This window comes from Staurois parvus, unplaced genomic scaffold, assembly GCF_062004578.1.
Source record: "Staurois parvus isolate SC_StPar_1 unplaced genomic scaffold, SC_StPar_1.0 ptg000061l, whole genome shotgun sequence".
NCBI lineage: Eukaryota > Metazoa > Chordata > Amphibia > Anura > Ranidae > Staurois > Staurois parvus.
In genome coordinates this window covers 9057252-9082246 of record NW_028317857.1, presented here as the reverse complement: position 1 = coordinate 9082246, position 24995 = coordinate 9057252, and the positions used below count along the sequence as shown (strand labels likewise).

Genomic DNA, 24995 nt, shown 5'->3' with positions numbered 1-24995 from the left:
ATGTGTGACTGTAGAGACTGTATTCTTTTCTTTGACCGCTTGCCTACCATGCACTTTACCTCCTTCCAGTCCAGTCCAATGTTTAGTTTTCAGTGCTGTCACACTTTGAATGACAATTACGCAGTTATGCATTATTGTACCCATATGAAATTTTTATCATTTTTTTCACACAAATAGAGCTTTCTTTTGGTGGTATTTAATCACCACTGGGTGTTTTATTTTTTGCACTATAAACAAAAAAAGAGCAAAACATTTGGAAAAAAAGTGTTTGTCTCTATTATAACATTTTGCAAACAGGTAATTTTTCTCCTTCACTGATGTACGTTGATGAGGCTGCACTGAGAGGCAGCACTATGGGCACTGATAAGGTGGCACTGATGGGCACTGATAAGGTGGCACTGATGGGCACTGATAGGCTGCACTGATGAGGTGGCACTGATGAGGCGGAACTGGTGAGCATTGATGAGGAGGCACTGATGATGCACTGGTAGGCAGCAATGATGGTCACTGATAGGTGGCACTGATGAGCACTGATAGGCGGCGCTGATGGGTGACACTGATGGGCGGCACTGACTGACAGCACTGACTGGCGGCACTGCTGGGCGCAACTGATGGGCAACACTGATGGGTGGCACTGATGGGGGGCACTGATGGGTGGCACTGCTGGGCACTGGTGGGTGGGACTGCTGGGCGGCACTGCAGGGCACTGATCATCAGTGCCGATCTGCTCTGTGACAGCTGCCAGTTATCGGCAATACTTTCCTCACGCTGTGACAGCGTGAGGAAAGTGCTGCCGATAACTGGCAACTGTATTTACTCGGTGATCTGCTGTGTCATTGGACACGTGGTAAAAGGCTGCTGTGATTGGTCTTTTGCCTCATCATGTGATCAGCTGTGTCTGTAGGACACAGCAATCACAGAGATCGCCAGGTGCGTGCCAGAGGGGGCGCGTGGGAGGGTGCATTCTGGGAGGACGTCATATGACGCCCTCCCAGAACTGAACAATCTCGCTGTAGCCGTCATTTGGCTATACCGCAGTAAAGATGTGGTTAAAGGCCTAATTTATTTTTCTGACACCAACAGAATGATGGGCTTTGACAAAAAGCTGTAATGTAATTTCATCTGTCCACAGCAAATTCTCCCAAAAGGATTTTGGCTTCCTCAGGTAAGCTTTGGCAAACTCCAATCTGGCTTTTTCATGTTTCTGTGACAGCAGTGGGGTCCTCCTGGGGTCTCCTACCATAGTGTCCCTTTTCATTCAGGTAGCGTTGTATAGTGCGAGCTGACATAGTTGTACCCTGTGCCTGAAGGTCAGCTGGAATTTGTCTGGAGAATTTGTCTCACCATTTGAACAATCCTTTGTTGCAATCTTGGATCAATTTTTCTCTTTCGTTCTTGTCCAGAGAGATTAGCTACAGTGCCATGTGCTGTAAACTTCTTGTCAATGTTGCGCACAGTGGACACAGGAACAATAAGATCTCTGGAGATGGACTTGCAACCTTGAGATTGTCCATGCTTTTTCACAATTTTTGTTCTCAAATCCTCAGACAATTCTTTGCTGTACTTTCTCTTCTCTATGCTCCATGTGGCACACAGATATCCAACAGGAAAGGTTGAGTCAATTTTTCACCATTGTAACTGGTTGTCAGTGTGATTTCTATATCGTTAGCACCTGTTAATTGATACAGGTAAGTTTAATTACAAATTATAGGAGCATCACAAACTTGGAATGCAGTTATTTGTTACAATTTTGAGAAAGCGCCAATAATTTTTGTCCAGTCCGTTTCTAGGGTTTTACATAGAATGTATCAGATTTTGTTTTTTATTTCTCCACTTTTTTGTGTCATAGCAATTCAAACAAAAGAAATAAACATGAGAATGCCTAAACATTTGTAATTGCAACAATTGTCTGGGCAATGTGGTGTATTATCTGACAGAAATGCAGGGGTGCCAATATTTTTGATAAATTAGAAAAGGGTAGGGGGCTCATAAATATACTATATCGCCAAACGTATAGTTTCTGCCCAGTAACCAAAAAACATGCATACAAAAAAAGAACCGTGAAAATAGGTTCACAAAAAAGTGGTTACATTATGGACAGAATGCGATACTCAGGATAGTTCCCAAAAATTATGCTTTATTACACAATATAAATGTGGACAATTAAGGTAAATACCCTGATTCACCATCACCTTAGTATGAGATAATACAAGGACAAACCTAAAATCACATAAAAGCAACATCAAGACCGGTCTTAGTAGTAATGTGCTGCATATATAGTGACAAATACCTGTCTAATACATTTGCAGCACCAACACATTGGTTACACCACCAGGTAGGGGGTGTATCAAAAAATTGTGCCATATAGGTATAACATACTTGGCAATTATGGCTGATAACAGGCACCAAATGGCAATAACATTATTACCCATAAACCTTGCAGGCAATGTGGGTGAAAAATTGTAAACACATATTGGGATGCGGATGCCGATATAATAACTAGATAAGGTATTATAAAGATGATTGTTTAAGGCAAGAGTAGGTGGTGAAAATATGTACAGTAGAATCACAGTGGACATGTCCATATTGTATGGATACAGAGTCAGTAATGGAAGAATCGCCGTTGATTTCCTTAATGTAATTGAGATGGCAGGGCCCTTCTCCAAGGGGTTTCTTCACTGTGACATGCGGGCTATTAACCACCTTAATTTTGATGAAATAATAAAAACTGCTGGGTCCTCCGTGTCTTGTTATATATGTAGGGTGACTTGCACCTAGATAGTGAAACATACTGTCCCCATCCTGTAACAAATAGGTAACAAATGGACAGTCAATCAATATGTATTCCTGGTGGTAAATATATGCAATGGTGGACAAGCACCTTATTCCGCTTTGCTGTGTAATGGTTCACTCACCATCCAAGCTATAAGTGATACTCCTTCAGAGTTTCCTTCGTCTGGATTACAAGGCGTAGTCCCGGAGGCAGCCGTTACCATCGGGACTATTAACCGGCAGGCTCTGCTCCCCCCTTGGTGCCTGTGCAGCCTTCAAAGTTCCTTGGATCCTGATTCAGGATCCCATTTCTGATGACATGGGAGTCCACCGGTACAGGCAAAACAGGAGCAACCTCTGTCTTATAGACTGTTTTCCAAGTCGGTAGGTATATTAAGGTTGAATCATGCTAGGCAGGCAGCCCACCTCTTTTCAAGTGCCCCCAGATTGGCTGTTTCCAAATAGGCCAAGGGATTATTATCCATGAAGACCTCTATCTCTGCTCCCATGAGGTACCCTGCAAACTTCCAGATTAGGATGAAAAGTTCCAGCTTGAGGCTCCATGCACACTAGCATTTTTTTAGGCTCAAAAAACACTGGATAAAAAAACGCTAGTAATAGAATTTTTAGTAGCATTTTAGAAGTGTTTAGGAGTGTTTAGCATTTTTTTATGCCGGAAAAACACTCACAAAAACAAATATTTTCTGCTCCTAATTGTTGAAGCTTGAAAAATGCTACTAGCCTAAAATAGTATGTGTGAACACACAGGATAAAAAAAAATGCTGATTACAGCTTCAAGGACCTTAAATAAATGCTAGTGTGCATTGAGCCTGAAAGAACTGTAGTTATGGAGATTTTTCTCAGTAGGCCACAGGCTGCGACTGACATAGACTATCACCTGCTCCTGGCCATCCTGTATCTGTGCTAGGACAGCCCCAGGCCCTGCAGACTCCCATCCGCTTAGACCCAGAAAGGCTTGGTATAGTCCACATAGGCTATCAGCAGGGCTGATGTCAGTTTTTGTTTTAAGGTTTTAAAAGCCTTTTGCTGTGTGTCCTGTCAGAGAGCTTTTATGGAAGGGGAGGACCCACTCTTCTTTTGGGTGCTGTGCCCACTCAGCAATTGGGTTAGCGGGGTAGCTACATGAGCGAACTTGGGTATGAATCACTGGTACTCCCCACGTGCCCTAGGAAAGAGAACACCTTTGTAATGGTCCTCGGAGGGTGCAAATATTGGATAGTTTGTACCTTGGCCAGGACTGGGGACACCCCCCCACTTCAATCACATGCCCCAGGTATTGTATTTTCTGTCTCATAATGTGGCACTTATTGGGTTTCAGTTTCAGTTTATAATGCGCCAGCTAAGAGAATACCTGGTCCAGATGTTTGATATGGTCCTCAGATGTCTTGGGAAAGATGATGTTATCATCAAGATAGATCAGTACAGTTTCGAAGTTGAAATCTCCCAAACATCTCTCCATCAGATGTTGGAAGGTACTGGGGACATTGCTGAGCTTAAAAGGCATTTGGTTGAATTCAAATAATCCCAAGGGTGTGATGAAAGACCAGGACCTACCAATAGCCATTGGCCAGGTCTGGGGTGGAGAACTTTCCTTCCCTCAATGCCATCGGGGACTCCTCTACTTGAGGCAGAGGGTAGACATCCCAATGAGTGCAGGCGTTAAGTTTACATTAGTCCACACAGAACTACAACCCACCTTCTTTTTTGCACATTAGGACAACAGGGGCGGCTCAAGGACTGTGACTCTCTCAGGTCTCTCCCCTCTGCAACATGCTACTAAGCAAGTCCTTGACCTCTTGACATAGAGCTGGGGGAATGTGGTGGTACCGCTTTCAGATAGGTGGTGTGTCTATGGTGTGAATTGGGTGTTCCATGGCCTCGGTGAACCCATAATCTTCCTTAGTACTGGCTGGATGTCCAGTTGTTCTAGCTGTGACTTGAATTGGGCTTTGTAACTGGATGCCATAGTTGCCTGTAGGTGAGCACACAAAGCCTCCACCCCCAGTTAGGCCTCAGAAATGCAGTGGTGGGGGACTGCGTATAAATCAGCGAGGATGGCATGCCTGGGTAGTGTGATTGGTGTGTTGCCCAAGTTGATGAGCTACACTAAGTCTGAGCCCCAGTGGACCTTAGATAAGGTTCGGCCCCACAGCAACTCCCCCATAAGGGATGCATAAGTGCATCCTTTAAGGGTTCAACCATTACAGTGGTTCCCTGTAGTTTCTGGTAAGCTACAATAAGAAGGGAAATGGGTGATGTTCTCATCCTCCTGTTGCTCCTGTTGAAGAAACTCCACTTCAACTCCAGCAGCAGTGTCTTCTCCCCAAAGAGGCCCTCCAGATATGACGCAACCGCACACATCCCTCTTCTCTAGGCATCTCCAGGGTGCTGCAAAGCCACTGCATAATGGGTGATGTTCTCATCCTCTTGTTGTCTCCTGTTGAAAAAACTCTGTTTCAACTCCTGCAGCAGTATCTTCTCCCCAAAGAGGCTCTTCAGATATGACACAATCTATTCCATGATGGTCCACTCCTCTGGCAGCGACATCACCGCCTCACAGGTATCTTTCTCTAGAGCGTTAATAGGCAGCTCCACCACTAGTCTAATCAGGACCTGATACAGGTGCGTGACTCTCTCCAGCCTCTCCCCCCATTCTTTCAAGGGGATGTTAGAGCCATTAAACTTCGATATCAGGGCCAAGGCAGAGCAGAGCCATGTTGGAGCCCAGTCCTACTTCTGTATCAGCTACAAGGGACATATCCTGTCGCCGCCAAGTTTGTGGGGTGCAGTCTGGTGCGTGTAGTAAATACACAGAGTCCAGTTGCAACAAAAACATGGAACTTGAATTAAACAGAATGCCAATGTTACAGACACCCTGGTGGGGAACACTGCTAGGGAAAACACGCACAGTTTAATGCAGTCAGTAGTGCCGACAGCGTCTCTTTCAGAGCATGAAGCGCAGCCTGACTGGTACAGTCCCAAGAGGGAAGCTGCTTTCCAGGATTGCGAGTCCCTAATCATTCCCTCCTCATCGGGAACCTTTCATTACCACTAGTTACTTTCCCTAACAAACGGGGTCTCTCTCCCTACTCTAGTCATACACCAGAAGCGTGGCAAAACCCAGGGACAGGGACTTGAATAGACCCTGCTGACCCAAGATGGCTGCTGAGGGTCACATGGATGCAGTGTAGCCAACTGAAACACTGCTTCATTGACCTAGGAAATCATAAGAGAAACATTGTTTCTCTTGGACTTCCTCTCTAGGCTGAAGTGTCACTTGGTATGAGTGTCACCTGCAGTGAAGAAAACAAACTGCACCTGCCTACACACTGGATTACTGCACAGATCTGGAAGAAATACACAAAGCAACCAAGATTCAAGGAAGAATACACATGGCTCCTGTATTTAGACAATGTTTGCTTATCCCAGTGTAGTGCTACCCTCTTGAAGGCCGCTGAGTTTTTGGTTCCCCCTAAGCTCGGCACAGCTAGGCAACATGTATCTTCCACACTTGCATCCACAGTCAGTAAACAGTTCATTAGCTTGGTTTTTGATGTTTTATTAGAGGATTAACAACTTGGATGGGGAATAGGGGTATATGGTATGCCCAATTGAACTGAAACAACTCGGAGGACAACTTCTTAGGCACAAAAAGGCAAACATCAAGCAAAAGCACAAAGAGAGCAGATCCTAGGCTCTCTACTCCTACAGGAGTGGCATTTCCCTTCTGACAGATCGACACACAATCTTTGCAAGGAGCACTTGGATCCCTTAAATGAACCTCCTCAGAACCCAGATGAAAATATCCTCATCCACCTGGCTGTCTTGAGAGTATCCCAGGGCAAGGGATTCTGAGACACACAAATAACGCAGTCCCAGGGAGAACTAGTTGGGTATTGCACCTTACCACCCTCTCCCTTTGGCCCAGGGGATGTAGAAGTACTCACACTGCCCTGCTACTGTAGCTTTAAAGGTTGAAGCTACTTCCAGGCCTTATGCTGGTCTGGCTTCTGCCCTTGCTGACAGGCTGTCTTTCCCCGATAGACTGTGGGACAGTGGTGGTTCTTCTTTCCAGCTCCCAGCCTGTAGACATACCCCCCTCCTCTGGGGCCCCCTCCCAGGCTCCACACCAGCAACATTTCCTCATTCATCTTCCACCCAACTCCCCTGCTGATCAGGATCAGTCATACTCAGACTTCTAGCAAGTCTCTAACTGTACAAAAAAGAACCCTATCAACACTGGAGGGTGTTACACCAGAGTTCAGCTTTAAATGTTAGTTATCCTCTCTACTGTCTAATTACTGGAAACAGAATGAGTTCACACTAGCAATACAGGAAAAGGTTCTGTTTCCTTGTGTGGGCTGGTGTCTGTGAACGACAGGCTTTGGGGGGCAGGTACCTTACATTTTTACAACAAAAGGCACTGTTTACTTTTTTTAAAATCTTTTCTTAGGTTTATTGAAATGTCAGAAAGTGATATTTCATTCATTTCTGCAATGCATAGAATCGCAAAATGCCAAAAAATGCAGACATCTTATATTCTCCGCACAGGCATTCTCTGTGGATGCTGTCTGCATTTTTGTGTCAACAGGGCACATAACAAACAGTTGTTTTCTCTTCAACAACGAGAGTCACACTCCAATGTTATCACATCTTGATGACTTATTCTCTTTTCAACAATGCAGCTGCATACATGTTCTCTCCACCCATAATAGTAACACTTCCTTAACTCGTTTCACCCCAATGGGGTGTTTCTGTGTTCCCTTATGGAGACTGACATATTTCATTGGTAGAAAAACAGATCTCCGCACAAGTGTTAATGAGATCAGAGGGAATAGACTACCCAACTACTGTAAAATATGAATATAAAAAGACAATTTTGTGGTGTGTAAATAAGACACGGAGAGACACTTTTTTACATTTTTTAGATCAAAACAATTATCTGTGATTTTTATTATGATATCAAAAAGAATTCAATACCTAGGAGGTTATCTACTAAAATTGCATGGTGAAAACTCTGGTGCAGGTCTGCAGAGCAACCAATCAGCTTCCAGGTTTTATTGTCAAAGCTTAATTGAACAAGCTGAAGTTAGAAGCTGATTGGCTACTATACACAGCTGTACCAAATTTTGCACTCTCCAGTTTTAGGGCCGGTTCACACTATAGAAACGCAGTCCAGATGCGTTCTGGATGCGTTTTTGCATGCGTTTTTGGCTCGTTCCAGTGCATTTTTACGCATTTGTGGCACGTTCCAGTGTGTTTTTATGCATTTTTGACGCGTTCCAGTGCTATTGTATGCAATCCAGTTCATTTTGTCCCTCCTCTTTTTCATCAATTATATAGGGACATGTGCGTTCCAGTGCATTTTGGTGCATTCCGGTGCATTTTTAATGCATTTTACCGCGTTCCAGTACAGTTCTGTGCAGAAAAAAATGCAGCATGTCCTAATTTTTTTTCTGCAACTGGAATGCACTGGAACTGCAAGCACTGATGTGAACTATGACATTGACAACCATATAACCTACTTTCTGTGTGGTTTGGATACAGAAAAAAAGCAACTGAAACGCATGTAGTGTAAACTTGCCCTTAGTCAATCAACCTCTTAGTGTCCTAGACTGTCTGAACATTTCCCATAACATACACTAGATGGCAACAGAGTCTCATTATGGAATGTAGTGATAACTTAAGTTGCTCAGTGTTGACTTTTGACAGTTCTCTTGTCTCATCATGTATTTTAACAGAGACATGTTGTTTTCAAAAAGTTCATGATTTGCAGACGTTGCGATTGTAATGCCCAGAGGGAAGTAAAAAGCCTTAAAGAAGCATTTTATCAATACCAGCGACTTAATGGCTCCTGGTAATTTACGCAATCCCTGTGTTTTAGTATGTTGTAACTTTGTGATTGTCAAGCCTGCTTCATGCTGATGGAACTTCATGTTCTTGGCTGAAGACTTCCTGTACTTTAATATTTGCCAAGAGCAGAATACCTGTGTGGTGTTATCACTATCTTTCCTTTCATCTTCTCTCGTCTTGTGGACCGTTATTGCTTTTACCATTTTTTTTTCAGGTTCATTTAACTAACTTTCCACCAAAGGAGGAAAACAAAATCAGGACAGTAAGCTCCAAAAGGTGTTGAAGGAGGTAAGAGACAATCGCCAACTGGCCCAAAATGGTAGCATTTTAACATTTATTTCTGAACATTTTTGTCTGCTGCTCAATTCAGCATTGGGATTAATAAAACAAAACATTAACCCTTCCCACATGGAAGAAAAATATATTTTAAGTATATTTAAAAAATATTCTTCCCAAATATATTGACATATATTTGAAATACTACAATTTTGGCTGTATTCAATATATTTCAATATATATATATATATATATATATATATATATATTTTGTATGTTGAAATGCGTTTTTTATATATTACAAAATATACAAAAAATATTTTTAAAAGTACATTTTCAAATATACTGTATGTCTTTCAAAATACATTTAATCTACATTTTTGGAATGCATTTACAAATAGATGTAAAAATATATGTTAAAATTACTTTTTTATATGTTAAAAAAAATCTGAACAATATATTTAAAAAAATAGATTTGTAAAAATATTATTCATATATTTAGTAATATATAAAAAAACGCATTTCAACATACAGTGTGTGTGCATGTATACATATATACACACATCTATATATATGCAGGTGTACCTCGGTTTACGAACACCTCGATTAACGTAATTTTCGGTTATGAATTAAAATCCATTGAAAATAACGCCTTGGTTTACAAAATCTTTTTTGCAATACAAACAGATTAATTGGTTTTCAATGCATTTACAAATTTTTTTTAATCATGAGAGTTTTGAACACATAAGACTTTTTTTTTTTACTTTTTTCTGACCTCCGGAACGGATTAATTGATTTTCATTGCATTCCTATGGGAAAACCGTATTTCGGTTTATGATTTTTTTGCAATACGAAAAGTGCCGCAGAACACATTAAATTCGTAAGCCGAGATACACCTATATAGAAATATATTTTTAAATATATTGAATACGGCCAAAATTGTAGTATCTCAAATATATGTCAATATATTTTGGAAGAATATTTTTTAAATATATTTAAAATATATTTTTCTGCCATGTGGGTTGGTTTACACCAATGCAATTGCGTGACTTTAACATCTGACTATGCTGTGCGACTTGCTGCAATTTCAATCATACAGCTCAATGCAAGCTACAAGCAAGTCACTCAAAAGTAGTGTGGGAACAAGTTGCTGCGGCTTGAGTCGCAGCTGTTAGAATGGAGCCATAGACATACAAGTTGTCATGCGACTTTGAAGTGGCAAGTCACATGACATGTCACATTAGTGTAAACCATGGCTAAAGTAGAACTAAAGCCAAAACATTTGTTTGTAATTTTGAAGTGAGGGAAGGTTATAACCTCTCTCAGTTATTTGCCATCTGTGTCCCATTGAGAGTGATTTCCTGTCCCATAGCCAAAACAGGAAGTGAGAGGAAATCCCTCCAAAGGGATTTGTGTCTTTTATACAGGTAACAAAATGAGATTAACATCACTCCCTTTAAGAGACTGCTTCTAATCTCAGCTTGTTACCTGTATGAAAGACATCTGGTAGCCAGAAATCCTGCTGAATGATAGGGGATCAAATACTTGTTTCCCTCATGGTCATGCAAATCAGTGTATAATTTGTTGGACATGCATTTCTTTTGAATTTTTGTTGCTATTCTGTCTCTCAGTGTTACAATACACCTACCATTTAATTTTCAGACTGATCATTTCTTTGTGAGTGGACAAACATTCAAAATCAGCATTGGATCAAATACTTATTTCCTTCACTGTGTGTGTGTGTGTATATATATATATATATATATATATATATATATATATATATATATATAGTTTTTATGCTTGGAGAATAATTGCAGGAACTCTCCGTTGTCTCCGTCCCACACTGTCTCTTTCTTCCACCCCTTACCTACCTCCCAGTACTGCCCTTTTAGAGAATACAGAACCAAATATCAATTTGTATGGAATTTGTTAATGATAACAAGAAAAGCAGTAAACTAGATCCCCTGCAGATGGCAACAATAGACCCCCCCCAACAACAATTGACAACACAGAAGGATAATACCTACCCCCAGCAACAATAGATCCCCCACCATCAACAGTAGACCTCCACAGCATCAATAGACTTCCCCCCTGCAAAAATACATCCCCTCAAGGGACAATAGATCCCCCAGCAGCCAGCATCAATGAACCCAACAATACTCCCCACCACACCTTGCCACTACATACATTTATTGCTGGAGGTGCTGTGCTGCGTTACTCCACGTTCCTGCTTAAAAAAAGCCCTTTATATATATATATATATATAAAAAATAAAAACATAATTGTTTATGATACAAAGTTCTGAACATAAAGTTCCGAACATAAAAATGTTCCTCCCCTCCCATCTTGTTACCTATCCTGTCTAACCTATATAAAAAGATTTGTGTACTTACCTATCTTTAATCTGATCTGATCATGTGAGCCGGCAGCTCCAGCTTCACAGAGCTATGGCTGCAGGGGAGAGGAGGGAGAGCAGACAGCGACTGGGCCATGGGAGCCTATTGGTAATGTCACCACTCCTGGAATTCATAGCCATTGCCAAGCTCTCCCCTACACAGAGCTGCAGGATCATATGACTGGACTGGAGTGGATTGAAAATAGGCAAATAAGCAGATCTTTTTTAAACAGGTTAGGCAGGATAGGTAGGAGAGGGAAGAAAACATTTTTAGGATTAGTTGTAGTTAGATTTTAGTTTCTACTTTAAAGTAATTTTGTTGAGCTATAAAAATAGTTTAATTTACAGTCTTGACCATAATGTATATTTAGCCCTTTCGCTGCCAGGTCCATGCGTCGTACAGACCCACAGCACTGCTTCTAGCTGGCCAGGTCCATACACCATACAGACCTGTATTCCTCCAATGCTATAAGCTCATGGTCACTTCAGTCCCCATTTGCATTCCATACATCCCCACCAGCCAATAGCAGAGCGGGTAGGGCTAGTACTTCTGCTATTGGGAGGAATCCAACTGGTTAAAAGTGGAGGGCAGGGCCTGGCAGCAAAAGGGTTAAGGAGAAATGTATCTTGAATTAAACATACTGTAATCATATACTGTTAAAACAAAGTACTGTAATCAATATGCTGTTACTATATTAACACATTATACCTAATGAGGATAAAGAAAGCTAAAAAAACTGACATTAGGAAGCAAATTAACCAAATCCATATGTGTATCTCAAATATACCTTAAGTATTTGATTTCCAATTAACAGAAGGAAATGCAAAGAGCATTTCAATGTACAATATTAAAAAAGCATGAATATGTAAAAACTGAAACAGCAAAATCTTTGCTATAAGCAATTTTCTAATTTCCCTGTTTACATGCCTGTGGTTTGGGTTATTTTACAAGTGTGTACATGTGTAACACAAGCCATCTGAGGACTATATGAGCTCTGGGCATTCTGAGCTTTGAGGTTTGGTAGAAATTTTGTCAGCTGCAGCATTATTGGGTTGTTTAGTGGAAATCAATGCTTTTGTACCATTTAAGACCAAAGTCAATTATACAGCTCAGTCCTGGAGAGCACCAGGCTCTTCATTATGTCTAGAGGTCCTACGGAAGTGCAACAGGGTTAAGTGTTCCTGTGTTGTGCTGCAACACAAGAAACACAGTGTGGCACCCCACTGTATCTAGCCACTGAACAATCCACATGTGTTTTAGCATACCACATTTCACATTTGTGAACTCTCTCTACAATGGGGTGCATTGCATTGAAAAAAAAATGCAGCGGGTCCATAAAAACCTACATTGTGGTGCAGTGGAAGCCCATTCACGTGGCCAGGGAAGTTTTAAGACCCTTCCTATTCTCTTATTTAAAAGTAAACTCTAGGCAGATATACAGTCATGTGAAAAAGTAAGTAAACCCCTTGGATATCATTTACTTTTTCAAGATATTTGAACAGGCAAACATTATAGATTGATCTGAATAGTGCCTACAGATAAGTGCTATAATTGAGCAAATGACATATGAATTGACATGGTGCATTCATTTTCATTATCTAAATCAGAGATCACCAAAATGTGGCCTACGGGCCAGACACTGCCCTTTTCTTGTCTTTATTTGGCCTTTGGGGCACTAATCCTCTCAGTGACACCATGATTAGAGCACTATTACTCCCACTGACACTAAAGATGGGTCACGATTCCTCCCACTGGTACAATAATGGGGCAGTATTCCTCTCACGGATACCAGTGATGGGGCACTATTCCTCCAAATGACACCAACAGTGGGACTGTATTCCTCTCACTCACACCAATAATGGGGCACTATTCCTCCCATGGATACCAGTGATGGGGCACTATTCCTCCAACTGACACCAACAGTGGGACTGTATTCCTCTCACTCACACCAATAATGGGACACTATTCCTCCCATTAATACCAATGATGGGGCACTAGTCCTCGTCCTACTGAGCACGTGCACTATGAATTTTTCTTCTGTCTCCCTAAAGTCCGATACGCTGGCTAGTAAACTGGCCCTTTGTTTATAAAGTTTGAATGTCCTTGATCTAAATAAACAAAATGGAGATTTGTCACGTGGAAAAAGTAAGTACATTTACCACCACTTCAAATTCATGAAATTAGACTCCGGTGTTCCAGATTAGGTATATTCTTATTTATACCACAGATATCTTGAGTTCTCTTTGTTATTGATGTGTGTGGTGTCATCATGCCAAGATCAAGAGTTCTCTAAAGCCCTCAGAAAGAAAGTTGTGCATACCTATAAGTCTGCCAAGGGATTTAAACGGATCACCAAATGATTTGCAATGAACCATTCTGTTCTACTGTAGGGAAAAGAAATCTACAATTGGCTTTGATTTCAAACAATTCATTTTCAAACTTTTTCAGGACTGGTCAGCCCAGCAAATTCAACCTAAAAGCTGACTGTATGATGTTAAAAGAAGTCTCCAAGAATCCCTGAATTCAAGTAACTCTTGCAACAGTTGGGGTCAAAGCGCATGCATCTCAAATCAGAAAGGGATTGCACCAATTCAACCTGCTGGGAGGTGTGTTAAGAAAAAGTATTTACTGTTCAAAAAGAACATTATAGCATGAATAGAGTTTGTAATTAAACATATAGACAAAGCCTATACAACTTCTGGAACGATGTGCTGAAGACTGAAGAGCTATCTGGTCACAGTAACAATAGACATGTTTGCCACAAACCCAAGACAGTATTTTAGGCTAACAACCTCATATCATCCAGTTTTTAGGGACTCTTTAACCACTTGCCTACAGGGCACTTATACCCCCTTCTTTATCAGGCCAATTTTCAGCTTTCAGCGCTGTCGCACTTTGATTGACAATTGCGCAGTCATGCAACATTGTACCCATATGAAATTTTTATCATTTTTTTCTCACAAATAGAGCTTCCTTTTGGTGGTATTTAATCGCCGCTGGGCACTTTACTTTTTGCGCTATAAATAAAAAAATTGCAAAAAATTTGAAAAAAAAAGTTTCTTTGTTTCTATTATAACATTTTTCAAACAGGTAATTTTTCTCCTTCACTGATGTGCGTTGATGAGGCAGCACTGATGGGCACTGATAAGCAGCACTGATGGGAACTGATAGGCAGCACTGATAGGCAGCACTAATGAGGTGGATTTGGTTGTTCTGGTAGATCACAAGCTTAATAATGGCATGCAATGACAAGCTGCGGCTTCCAATCCTTTCTTGTTTTAAGAGAAGTGTAGACTCCAGAGAGAGAGAGAGAGAGAGAGAGAGAGAGAGAGACACAATGTTGCCTTTGTACAAATCATCAGCATAAAGAAGAACAAGGAGCCCTGGAAGTGATGGTTGACCCTCACAGAGCCCTGATCTCTGTCTGGGACTACATGAAGAGACAGAGGGATTTGAGGCTGCCTACATCCACAGAAGATCTGTGGTACTCCAAGATGTTTGGAACAGCCTACCTGCCGAGTTCCTTCAAAATCTGTGTGCAAGGGTACCTAAAAAAACACAAATGATTGATTTGATTCCTCTTCTGTTTATTTGCTTTTTTACTCATTTTGTTTATTGATAAAAATGAACTATTAACACTTCTATTTCTGATTTTTTTTTTAACTTACAGCATTTTTCCACACCTGTCTAATACTTTTGTGCAGTAGTGTATGTGTATATATATATATATATATATATATATATATATATATATATATATATATATTTTTTAATTTATTGTTTATTTATTTGTTAATGCGAGCAGTGTAAGTACATTTGACTTGATAGCAGCCTCTTGCAGTATTATAGTAGAGCTCTGACTGCTAGAGAGTATGGTACAAGGAGCCATTCATTTGTGCAACATTGTGAATTTGCGAACAAGGGAAATGCTGATAGGAGGAGAGAGCAGAATGACCATGAGATAGGCTTATCTGTCTGCTTCTTCTTCTTTTACTATCTAGTCACAGGTTGGGGGAGGGACAAGACCTGTAAGTGTTATTTAACTTCCCCAGAGAAAACCCTGGTCTCCTGCTGTGGCAGACAGGGCTGTCCTATGGGACAGATATGCTTCAAATAGTACATTTATTTATTTATACCAATTTAAATACTAGAACTAAATTAGTGAGGAGAGATGAAGAAGAAAGAAATTTGGTTCCTAAAGTGAAAACGAGGAACAATTACAAGCTATGCAGATTGCACAGTCTGAAATGGTTTGTTTGGTCTACAACATGAGCAGAGACCCTTCATTCACAGGCAGAGTTTGTCCTATGGTAGGTTGATTTCATATGGATTATTAGCTTTTTGTGTCAAAGGGAACAGAACACAGGCAAGCAGCAGTCCTGGAATATCCTGCAATTTGTCTAATTCCTCATATAATTTACTCCTAGGGGGCTACACACTATTCTAGCTCAGTGCTGAGAAAAAAGCCGGAGAAGACTTTGATGTGAAATCTGTCACCTGATGGATCACGGAAGGGAAGACAGCAGCAGAGCCGGTGAATTGCAATGACACATCTAAACCTACAAGAAGCAGCAATGTAACGGGAAAGTTATGTGCGGTGCCCTGGAACAGGTTGTTCATTATGCAGTGACTGATTACATATGATTTTCTGCTCCAGCGGCAATTAATTTAAACTAGCAGGAATACCGGGGGAGAAATAACAGGCTTAACATTTATATTCAAATGAGGCCATTTTTGAAGGATAAAATATCGGGCCATCTGTTAACCTGCGATGAAACAGCATCATTTCCACCAGTGGGCCCGCAATGTTATTGCTAGGATTCTGGCTGCAGGATTCGTCTCCAGGAGCCATGTACATTCCAGCTGATTCAGCTGTTAAAGCTCAGCTAAATGACGTGGGAACAGTAAGTGCCGTTGTTGGAAATGCCATTTGAAAGGCAATTTAGGCAGAATGTTTTCTTTTTGCTTATCCAATTTGTGGTGAGAGCGTGAAGTAAATAATGCCACGGGGCCAATGTTTTACAGCTGTGTATATGCACGGTACTTTGGAGCTCACCAAAATGACTGATGGTGAGAGATGGCCTCATCTTGGCTTGACATGAACACTTCTGGGATTTGCCGCAAACTTCTATATAACTCAGCTGATGGTACAAAGCATGGTGGAAAGTGTAACCTTTCCACTTTATAAAAGAGAAGAATCAATACTTGGCCATGCAGAAATGTTTTAGTTACATTAGGGTTAATCCTTGCACAGGCCAAGCCTTGCAAGCAGCACTCAAATCTATCTCATTGATTGAATTGATTCCAAGCATTATTTTTAGGACCATGTCAGTTGCCAGGAACAGAATGGCTAAGGGTCCAATCATACATACAGGTGAAACTCAAAAAATTTGAATATCGTGTAAAAGTTCATTTATTTCAGTAATGCAACTTAAAAGGTGAAACTAATATATGAGATAGACTCATTACATGCAAGGTGTTATGGCTTAATTAGCTGATTAGAGTGGGACACTTTGAGCCTAGAATATTGCACCTTTTCACAATATTCTAATTTTCTGAGATTGTGGATTTGGGGTTTTCATGCGCTGTAAGCCATAATCATCACAATTATGACAAATCACGGCTTGAACTATCTTGCTTTGCATGTAATGAGTCTACCTCATATATTAGTTTCACCTTTTTAAGTTGCATTACTGAAATAAATGAACTTTTGCACGCTATTCTAATTTTTCGAGTTTCACCTGTATAGGTACATATATAATAAAATTAATAGACGTGTGTTTTGCTGCAATTCATTTTTCAATTTCAGAGATTCGGATGTATGCGAACCTCCGAATGGACATGTCAAAGAATCCAAAAAAAGTTATAACAAAATTAACGAATGCATTTGTTTCATTTGGATGACATCACATGATGCAATAGTAATTAGGGCCCATGGGGAAACTAATTCAGTTTTCACATTTGTTCAATAATAAATCAGGTCTCCTGCCCTGCCAGACAGGGCTGTTCTGTGTGACAGATATGCTTCAAATAGTGTATTTATTTATACCAATCTCGATAGTAGAAGTAAATTAGTAAGGAGGGATGAATTTGACAACGAATGGATCCTAATTTCACTCCAGTAGTTAATTTGGATGCACATGACACCTTTCCAATCAGCTCATGCCATTTCTCTTGGTGGGTTGGACTAGCGCCTGAAAATATCAAATCCTTCCAATTCGAATCCATCCTATTCAATAACATATTGAATCTTTCTGGACCAACGAATATAGGAAATGAATGCCGGAGATTTAAAATGAATTCCAAAAACAAATTGGTTCAACATAATGAATATGACTAAACTAAATTCTTCAATGAATGAATGCATCCAAAAATAAACCGAAAATGTCCGGTGTGCACAACTGCATGTAAATTTGTTCTGTGCAAAGAGGGAAAGATTGACTGTTTTCAGACAAGATTCTCTGCAATTTGAATATGTAAAAGCGGAAATCACTGCATTATCCAATCACTGTCCAAATCTTGTCACCTCCACTGTCCAACTATGCTCCTTCCTAACCAATGACACCACAAATCTTCGAATTCTCTCTCTGGTTGTCTCTTGCCTTGACTTCTCACTGGCTTACCTTTACATAGGCTATCCATCCCTTCAGTCATCATGAATGCTGCAGCCAAATAAATCTATATGACCAACCGTTCAGTGTCTGCTAACCCTCTCTGCCCATCCCTCCATTCACCTAATAAATTACATTCAAAATACTAACAGCATCTTACAAAGCCATAAGCAATTTTGCCCTCAGATACATCACTAACCTTGACTCAAAATACCAACCAAATCATTCTCTTAGTTTTTCCCAAGACCTCCTGCTCTCTAGCTCCCTTGTAACCTCCTCCCATGCTCGCCTCCAGGACTGCTCCAGAGCCTCTCCCATTCTATGGAACTCCCTACCCCCAATCTGTCCAACTATCTCATACTCTGTCCACTTTCAGTCAATCCCTGAAAACCCCTCTCTTCAGAGAAGCCTATCCTGCCTCCACCTAACAACTGTTTTTTTTTTTATTTTTTCTATCAGCTCATCCCCCACAGTTAATACCTTCTGTATCACCCGACCCTCTCTTTTAGATTGTAAGCTCTAATGAGCAGGGCCTTCTAATTCCTCCTGTATTAAATTGTATTGTACCGTACTGTTTGCCCTCATGTTGTAAAGTGATATATAAAGCCTGTATAAAAATAATAATCATGGCCACTAGATGGGACTGAGGAATAGAGAGCAGCTTGGGCAGGTCTGGATCATGGTCCAAACCCACTGGAGCGAGCCCCCCCAAGAAGCTGTTACCTGTAATGGACCAATTATCTGCAGCCAAATCACTCCCACCCCACAGTTGCACATATACAAGGGCTATGTATACATGTGGCTGGGGGGGGGCAAGGAATGTCTTGGTCACAGATGATTGGACCATTATAGGTGACAGTAAATTTGACAAGCTGAGTGTCAGCTGTCAGGTAGAAGCAATCTGGTGTCTGCACAGCTGCTGGATTGCTTCCACAGACCCCCGATAGTGTGATCCCCCTTCCATGCATCCTGTATGTCTCCTGGGCTTCCATATTCCACCTGTGGGCCTAGGACCCCCAAGGCAGGTGCTGCAGAGTAGAGGGGAGGGTGATCAGTGAACATCCATTCTCTGATATCCCCTAGTCTATAAGACCCTGCTGTCTCATTAAAGATAACCTGTCACAACAAAATGCTAACACATAGAGGACTTTTGATCCCCTATGCAATATAAATGAAGTATAACACCCAAACACTTAAACCCGGATGCCCTGATGTATTAAATCTTTGATTGCTGCACATGTTACATATTGCTGCACATTCTGGAGTGAAGGCGATATTTCTAGGATCATTTTTCATGGTTAACTCAAAACTGATGACATGCAAGAGCTTTTACAGTGTCTCCAATGGAAAAGTTTGGGTACCACATTTGTCACCGTTTAATGAGCGCATACAATTTTAGTTGACAATTTTAGTTGTTCAGTATCTATTGTGACAGGACGAGACTCTGTCACTGTGAGAAGATAGGAAAATGTGACACAGTATTCACATTTAGGGTGAATACTGCATTCCAGACTAATATTTCTGGGCTGAGAAAGCTGTGTGTTTGGCTTTCTTCGGATTCCGTAGCTCTGGATCGGAACGCTCAATCCTGTGTCCGGGTTTTGCTAGACACCTGCAATCTGGAGTACACATATGTTGTTATATACTCAGCTCTGAGGATAGCTCAGGGCTCCCAGTGGGGGAGACGAAAGGTCTCATCAGGGGGTTAGAGGACCCAGCCAGAAGCCAAGAGACAGAGGTCTCAGTTCCAGGAGTCAGGTCGGCTCCTATCGGGGTGTCAGGAGAACCCCCATCCATAGGCCAGAGGTGGGCCTTACAGCAGGGTACTGTGTCTAACCCTTGGTTCACATCTGTGTGGGTGGTGCCACTGCAGGACCCGCACAAATGCCTGCAGCCGCACCACCTGCACAGATGAATGCATGTCCCACGGGTGGGTGCCATTAATTCCACACTGGAAATCGCAACCGTATTGGGAACCTTGGTTCCCGTGAGGGTTGCAATTTCCAAAGTAGTGCAGGGACTTCTTCCCTGCGTCTACCAGGGCACGGGAGTCCATTCAAATGAATGGGCTCTCTTGCCCTTGCAAATCATGGCGTGCACGACTGCACAGATGTGAACTAGAGCTAAAGGCTAGAGAGCAAAGTATCCAGGAGAGGTACTGCAATTGAAGTTGAGTGGGCTTATGAGCCAGGTGGCTCAGCATTTTCCCAGTGTATCGATTTCTGTTGAAGATGGAGAAGATCCCCTGTGTGGGAAATCACTCGTGTGTGAACATTTACATTCTTATAAATGAAAGAGGGCTACCAAGCCCTTAAAAATATTTTCTGTCTGCCATGGACTCACTAAAATAACGCATCTACCCCAAGAACTAACTACCCCATGTTACACTATTTACAACCTTTTTACATTTTACTGTATAAGTTACCTAAAAATACATAATATATTTTCTTTCTGTACACTAAAATTAATTGTAGTTTATTTTTTACTGAAATATTTGTGCTTGATAAACCATTGTGCTAATTACATGTGACATATACATTTTAATCTGCCACTATTTTATTCACCATAATAATAAAATATAATATTTCAGGGTTTTAACTAATCTACAGACCTAAAAACAAGTGCAAAAAAAAAAAAAGAAACAAAAACAGCCTTGACAGAGTTAAAGGTGCTAAAATCCCTGCTTCACTACTTTGTAATTTTGACCTTGGACAAGCATGCAGGCCAGGCTGGCCCACATCACTAGCTAAGTTCTTGTTCTAGTGAGTGACTTATTAGGTCATGTGCCTATTTAGGACCTCAGGCACAATTCCCTGCACTGCAACAATATTAGTGTTTCCGCAGATAACTAGGAATGTATACTTTTGTGCATTCCTAGTTTTCAGACCGCCTTGTCAAACCAACAAACTAGTCATAGGGTTAGATTAATAACACAAAAAACAGCGCAAAAATGAAATAAAAATAATCACAAATAAATAAATGCCTGTGCAAAAATATATATATATATATATATATATATAATATTTCAAACATAAGTCCTTATTTTCCCAAAAGGATTTTCAAGACAATGTTCCAAAATGTGCTTCCACCTAATCACCACGTGAAAAATAATATTGACCGCACTCACCAGATGGAGGTGAGTAATAAGCCTCATAGGATATAAGGGATCCTATAGCCCCTCAGGAGGAACTCAAATCGCCTTCTTCACCCTGCTTAGATACAGCAATCGACTCCACTCTACTTCTCCATGGAAACCTCAATAATGTGCAAGGAAAGAAAGGCTACATAGTGTAATACTGCCACTCAATACCATATAAATCCATAGAATAAGGACACTCACATGTTTCAATAAAATAACAGGCCTTGTTTAATAGCCTCAAAGGCTTCAAAGGAACAAGTTTCCAAATTGTAAATATAGGGATCTCACGCTTTAAGAATCACTGTAGAAGATGACCAGCTTTCCACCTCTAAAATGGCCGCTTGAACCGCAAAAGTCGGCGTGCGTTCCAAATACCGGAAGTGACGTTGGCCAAGATGACGGCAGACCGGAAGTGCGTCAATGCGTTTCGCCCCACCCACAGGGCGTTCTCAAGATCAGGGTTAGATTAGTTTATCAATCTTTTTACTCCAGATTCACACAACATTCACCCGATTCACTGATTTTTCTAAATAAAGCTGAGCTGCGAGATAAGCAAATTTTGTCCATATAAAGAATATGACATATGACAAAGTTTATTCTTGATTGAATATTGGTGTGCTTTGTGTATTTCTTCCAGATCTGTGCAGTAATACAGTGTGAAGCTTTACCTCTCAGCAGGAGCCCTTCTGTATTAAAGACCCATTACTGCTGCTCTCTCTCCTTGTGGAGGGTTTTTGGTCTGGTCTCCTCCCCCTCCTGTAGTTTTCTGCAGGCAGCCTGTAGTGGGTGGACCTACTGGGCAACCCCCACAGCTCTGCTCTCCACATAGACAATGTATGCTGTACAGTGACGATGCCACTACTACTTTTACAAGGTAATAAATGCATTTGCAAAAGCATTTGCTGCACACAGTTGATTTATATCCTTGGTGGATATTAGGATTATATAATTCCTTTAAGTATATGAGGATTTTTACGTAAAATGTGTTAAAGTGGAACTTTACCCATAACAACTTGATAAAAAAATTATATTTTTTAGGAAGGAACATACATTCCACATTAATAATTATGCTACCAAAATGAGTGTGTGCTGTAAATTGCCTCCAGCATTGCTCCTGTTTCTTCTTGCTGGAGGCTCCTGAGCAGCAGTAAATCTTTGGCTTGTCAGCAGATCGGCCTCTACATTTTCAGCACAGTGCTGAAAAATAGAGAGCAACTGAGTATGTGCAGAGCAGGGTGAGATGGTGTATTACTGGATTTTAAACAGTATAGGGACTTATTTGTAATGTTTTACATAGATATACCCAGGGCTTTTTTTTTCTCAGAGAATAGGTGCAGAAACTCCCCCCTTATGAAACCCCGCATTGTCTCCACCACTTCTGAGCACAGTCCCTTGGTTCAGCCCCCTATCCACCTCCCAGTACTGCCTCTTTTATGAAATACAGAACCAGGTATTTTGTGATGCTAAATAATTTGTATTTTATTTGTGAATAATAAGAAAAGCAGTAAATAGATCTCCTGCAGCCAGCAACAATACATCCCTCCAGAAACAATAGATACCCCACTCCAGCAACAATATATTCCCTGCAGCAACAATAAACCCACCCCTCCCAGCAGCCAGGATCAATAGACCCTCCAGCAGCCAGCAACCTCCCCCTCAACAGTAGATCCCTAACAGCAACATAAGACCCCCCAGTAGCAATAGATCCACACCAGCACCAATAGACCATCACACGAAATCATCCCCGCCAGTGACAATAGATCTCCCAACAGCCAGCATCAATAAACCCTCCAGCACACACCACACCCCTTGCCATTACATACATTCAGCATTCCCACTGAAAAAAAGCCCTGGATATACCTACAAAAGGGAACAATATGAAGTGATCTATCAGGACTAGGGTTGCCACCTCATCCCTTTAAAACCGAACACATATCAAGAATCAAGGTTCTAAGGCAAATTTATTGCATATAAGGCACTAACCCCCTGGTCACATCAAAGCCGATTTTGAAATCGTGCAACTTACAGAGAAGTTGCATGATTTCACAGTCAGGTGACCTGCTGATTTCAGTGCAATTTGCAAGACATCTAACACAGATGTCTATGCAAATCTCAACAAAAGTAGTGTATATGACTGCTCTAATAGCGGACAATAGAGTGCGACTTGGCATACGACTTGCAAGTCTCAGGGCACGCAAATCACATGCTAAGTCACACCCGATGTGACTGGCGGCTTAATAAATTTAATTACCACCATAATCAGCCACAGAACCTGTGTAATTAACCATTTGCCGCCCGCCCTATGGCCGAATGGCGGCTGGCAAATGTCATCAGGGGGGGCAGCACTGCCCCTTGGAAGAAGGCATGGAAGAAGGGACACATATGACAAGTGGTAGTACAAGGCTCTCTCGGGTGAGGAGGGGGGCTGGTGTATGGGGGGCAGTGGTAGTGGAAGGCTCTCTCGGGTGAGGAAGGGTGCTGGTGTATGGGGGGCAGTGGTAGTGGAAGGCTCTCCCGGGTGGGGAGGGGGGCTGGTGTATGGGGGGCAGTGGTAGTACAAGGCTCTCTCGGGTGGGGAGGGGGGCTGGTGTATGGGGGGCAGTGGTAGTACAAGGCTCTCTCGGGTGGTGAGGGGGGCTGGTGTATGGGGGGCAGTGGTAGTGGAAGGCTCTCTCGGGTGGGGAAGGGTGCTGGTGTATGGGGGGCAGTGGTAGTGGAAGGCTCTCCCGGGTGGGGAGGGGGGCTGGTGTATGGGGGGCAGTGGTAGTACAAGGCTCTCTCGGGTGGGGAGGGGGGCTGGTGTATGGGGGGCAGTGGTAGTACAAGGCTCTCTCGGGTGGGGAGGGGGGCTGGTGTATGGGGGGCAGTGGTAGTGGAAGGCTCTCTCGGGTGGGGAAGGGTGCTGGTGTATGGGGGGCAGTGGTAGTGGAAGGCTCTCTTGGGTGGGGAGGGATGCTGGTGTATGGGGGGCAGTGGTAGTGGAAGGCTCTCTCGGGTGGGGAAGGGTGCTGGTGTATGGGGGGCAGTGGTAGTGGAAGGCTCTCCCGGGTGGGGAGGGGGGCTGGTGTATGGGGGGCAGTGGTAGTACAAGGCTCTCTCGGGTGGGGAGGGGGGCTGCTGTATGGGGGGCAGTGGTAGTACAAGGCTCTCTTGGGTGGGGAGGGTGGCTGGTGTATGGGGGGCAGTGGTAGTGGAAGGCTCTCTCGGGTGGGGAGGGGGGCTGGTGTATAGGGGGCAGTGGTAGTGGAAAGCTCTCTCGGGTGGAGAGGGGGGCTGGTGTATGGGGGGCAGTGGTAGTGGAAAGCTCTCTCGGGTGGGGAGGGGGGCTGGTGTATGGGGGGCAGTGGTAGTGGAAGGTTCTCTCAGGTGGGGAGCTTGGGTGTTGTTGGTCAATGTCAGTCTCTATCTGGGGGGGGGGGCAATTTTTGTGTTGCCTAGGGCAGCACAAAACCTAAATACACCACTGACCCTACAGACTAGTCTGAAGGGACCGTCCCCAGCCATGATAACACAGGGCATTGCTGGACTAATGTTCTATTTTAATATTGGGTGAAAGCTGTGTGAATCTTAGGTGGATAAATTGATTAATAGACTCCTTAGTCTATAGTTCATAAACCAGTTGCACTGAACACTACAGGAGGTTGTGTGTGAGAGGAAATATAGGAAATGTCATTTTAAAACAGAATTTACATTTTTAAATGTCAGGTATATTTTAGGCATGCCGCCGCCGCTGCTGCAAATGACAGAAATCCCTGATGTATCCATCACCAGGCTCTGGGCCTTTTCTGTAATAAATCTGGTGCTGTAGTTACAAAGGACACCATTAGATGTCAGCATCCTATTAATTAAAGGCAGCTTGAATGGAGCTAGAAGATAAACAAGCATTCTAAAATTCCATACCCTCCAGACTTCAATGCAGATTTG

General features: G+C 42.1%; 1 long non-coding RNA gene across 1 annotated transcript; it reads left to right on the top strand.

The window, feature by feature from the left end:
• Positions 1-13773: 13773 nt before the first annotated feature.
• LOC149469753 (uncharacterized) lies at positions 13774-20455 on the top strand. The gene is made up of 2 exons (XR_016311522.1): positions 13774-13927; positions 15749-20455. It is a non-coding gene; the product is annotated as an uncharacterized LOC149469753 (long non-coding RNA).
• Positions 20456-24995: the final 4540 nt, after the last annotated feature.